This window comes from Myotis brandtii, unplaced genomic scaffold (genome assembly GCF_000412655.1).
Source record: "Myotis brandtii unplaced genomic scaffold, ASM41265v1 scaffold2076, whole genome shotgun sequence".
NCBI classification, from domain to species: Eukaryota; Metazoa; Chordata; class Mammalia; order Chiroptera; family Vespertilionidae; genus Myotis; species Myotis brandtii.
Window position 1 is genome coordinate 116,080 of NW_005357754.1, and position 3,405 is coordinate 119,484.

Sequence of the window (3,405 nt, forward strand, 5' to 3'; positions counted from 1 at the left end):
ATGGTGGAAAAGGAGACATATGTACTATTATTTGTAATACTTTAAACAATTAAATAAATAAATAAAAATAGAATGCTTTCCAAAGTTTCTCATGAGATGTTAATGTAGAGTCAGAGTTGGGGTTAAGACCTTAGAAGTTAAGGGTAAGCTATACATACTATGCTGATTGACATACCTTCAACAATGTTCAACTGCTATACATCACTTACAGCCACAGGAGTTCTTAATGCCCCTTCACATCATTTCTCAGTCCTGGGCATCTATGTTTCATAGTTTTGCTACTTGAAGTACCAAGAAGCCTTCCACTCTTCCCATGATCCCCTAAAGAGAGGATAACAAAATATAAAACAACGAGATTTGCGTTTGATAACCTAACATATAAAATTACACTGCAGTATTCATAGTGGCTGCTTATAAACATACAGTCATCATAAACCTATAAAGCAGATCCTGTTTTAGAAAAGAAACACAGGTTGTCTCAAGGTAAAAATACAGAGCAGGCTGCCAAAAAGCTCTTGGTTGCATCAGGACATCAATGAGGAGAACTTCAGAAACCGTGAACGTGTTCCCCAAACTTTGAACACCAGGTAAGCATGAATCGCACGGCGGCAGAAGGATGCATTTTAGTGGCTGGCACTGTAAAGCTAACCTTAAGAAAGAAAAAAGGCAGAAAGTGTGAACAACAAATGGTGTAACCAAATCATTGCAAATGGAGACCAGCAATACCCAGTGAGGAAGGTGACCGTCCACTCCAAAATGACAAGATGCCATCTTTCCATATTGAGTTCTTTGGGGGAAGTGGGACTCCCAGGTCTGCACAGGATGACTGGGAGAGCAAACGAAAAGCGGGCCTCTGTGTGCGTATCCAGAGCTGAAGCGCCTCCTGGAATGAGTGGACAAAGTGAAGGGCTGTGGAGAAAGTTTTCTACTGGAACGTAAGAGGTTTTGAAGGCTCTTTTCCCTGCAAAGGCCATGGGTAGCAACTTTCTACAAATTTTCCAGTTTAATTCAGAACGAAACAGTGGAATTCCAAAGCACAGCTCGAGAGGAACCCCGTCTGCTTCTGTTGTGGCAACAGAGTTTTGCTTAGTTGCTAAATCTGCAGTTGCCTCCTCAACGACCATTTCAAATGACTCTGTACTTCATTTACATCTGAGCCAGAGGCCAACTCAGGTGCACCTCTCTCATCAGAAGCCTCACTGAGTTTTCTGCTTGCAAGTTGGCTCAAAGCATTCAACATGGTGCTATATCCACAAAAATGCTGCAAGTCCACCTTGTTCCTTAATATTCCCAATGCGTTACGAACACCCATATTGACATAAGTAAACTGTCCTTGTAGCTCTGTCTCATCAAGTGGCAATGGTATGTGGACAGTTTCTCCTGCCCTGTGGAAACCACGTCCCTGAATCAAAACCCCGAATGTGTTAAAGCATCATCCAACATTGTGAGCACATTTGAGGTAGGAACTACCTCAGGATCATGACCCCAAAATGTTATTAGTAATCGATCAGAACCCTGGAAAATATCTGGCAGTTTTCGAAGTCTTGTACCTTTGGACAGCAAAAGAGATGGTGGTCCTTGCCCAGTGACATGGCAAATGTACAGTTTAAACCAGACAGAACTGACTTGTGGGATAGCTGGTCCAATATGCTGAGGAGGGCAGCTGCTGAACGGCCGAATTTCACTGGGGAGAGGAGCCATGGGAAGAAGCAGTGTGTGACTTTCGTTTAGAACTCCGCTGCGAGTGGCAGGGTCCAAACCAAGGAGATTTTCACAGCGTAAGAAATCCCGAGGAAAACCACAATTGGGCTGGGCTGGCTGTGCAGTTTGTGCAACTAGATCTTTATTGTGACGAAGACACAGTCTCGTGTTTCTCAGCGTGAGTGCGTGGTCAGAACAGCTCCGTGCTTCTCCTGCCCCCGGGCTCCGAAGCATCCCCAGGTCTATGAGAAAGCTGTCCAGAGACTCCCCTGAGAGCGCCAACTTCCAACATGTGACTGCATGGCTTTTCAAGTTTGGTGAAAGATTTCCCATCATTAAAAAGCCAGCGAGAGTTGAGTCAGAAATGCTTCGTATATAAACTTAAGCTGCTTACACTGGCTGTGTGGGCTGGATCCTCTTGACTGTTTGTGTCAGTGTCAGTAGCCGAGGGCGTCTCCTGTACGGACTCCTGCTCCCCCACAGCCCTAGGACAGGAGCATCTTCTGCGGATCTGAAGTACCCTGTAATCTGCTCACAGATGGAACATTTCTCCACGATGAGTGAAGTTGATCCAAATGTATTACTTGTCCCTTCTATGGGCAAAGCCCAATCGGCAATACATTGAAACAGCATTCTTAACCAGGGATAAGTCTATCTCAAGGACATTGCAAGCTCTGCATCATTAGTGTGCTCATCTATTGAAACAAATACCTTATAGAGCAGAGTTTCAAAATAATGACCTTGCACTTGATTCATTACAAAACCTTCAAGAGGAGGAGCTGCTATACAACTGTCATCAGATATTGGTACATCCAAATAAATAAATCCTGTGTTATATAAACTATGTACTACATTGTAATCTAGTGATCCAGAGAGCTGAGGGCCTGCATTTCTCAGGCAAAGTGCATATCTTTATGTCCTCTTCCGAGATATATCCAGCCTGCACCACCCACCACGCCTCTATAGCAATTTCCACCGGCTTTACTGGTAGAAGTTCATGAGCTGTTTTCCTTTTGAATAATTTTTTTGATGCTCTACACCAGTGATGGCGAACCTTTTGAGCTCGGCGTGTCAGCATTTTGAAAAACCCTAACTTAACTCTGGTGCCGTGTCACATATAGAAATTTTTTGATATTTGCAACCATAGTAAAACAAAGACTTATATTTTTGATATTTATTTTATATATTTAAATGCCATTTAACAAAGAAAAATCAACCAAAAAAAATGAGTTCGCGTGTCACCTCTGACAAGCGTGTCATACACCCACGCCCCCCCCCCAACACCCCACCCTCCTTCCCTTGGCCAGTCCTGGGAGCCCACGGAAGGCCCACGCTCACACCGCCCAGGGCCCACACAGCCCCATGGCCAGGGCTCCGTGCGATCAGTCGGTGCGGTCAGTCAGTGCGGCCTGGGCCACAGGGCGCCGGATCAGTGGGGACGGGCACAGGCAAGCCTAGGCAGCTTCAAGTTTCTTCCTAGTTTCGCCCATTAGAAAAAATCTTGACTATTATTTCTTTAAGTATTTTTTCTGTCTCCATCTCCATTCCCTCTCATTTCTGGAATTACAATTCTAGAGTTATACATCAGTTAGACTGTTCAATACTGCTGTTCTTTTCTCTCTCTTTTTTTTTTTGTGCTTTATTTGCCTAATAACTATTGTGATTTCTTCAAGTTCACTGATCTTTTGTTCTGCTGTGACTGAT

General features: G+C 44.1%; 1 pseudogene; it reads right to left on the reverse strand.

Moving 5' to 3' along the window:
• Positions 1–654: 654 nt before the first annotated feature.
• On the reverse strand, positions 655–2,734 carry LOC102244616 (annotated as a pseudogene).
• Between the last annotated feature and the right edge of the window lie 671 nt (positions 2,735–3,405).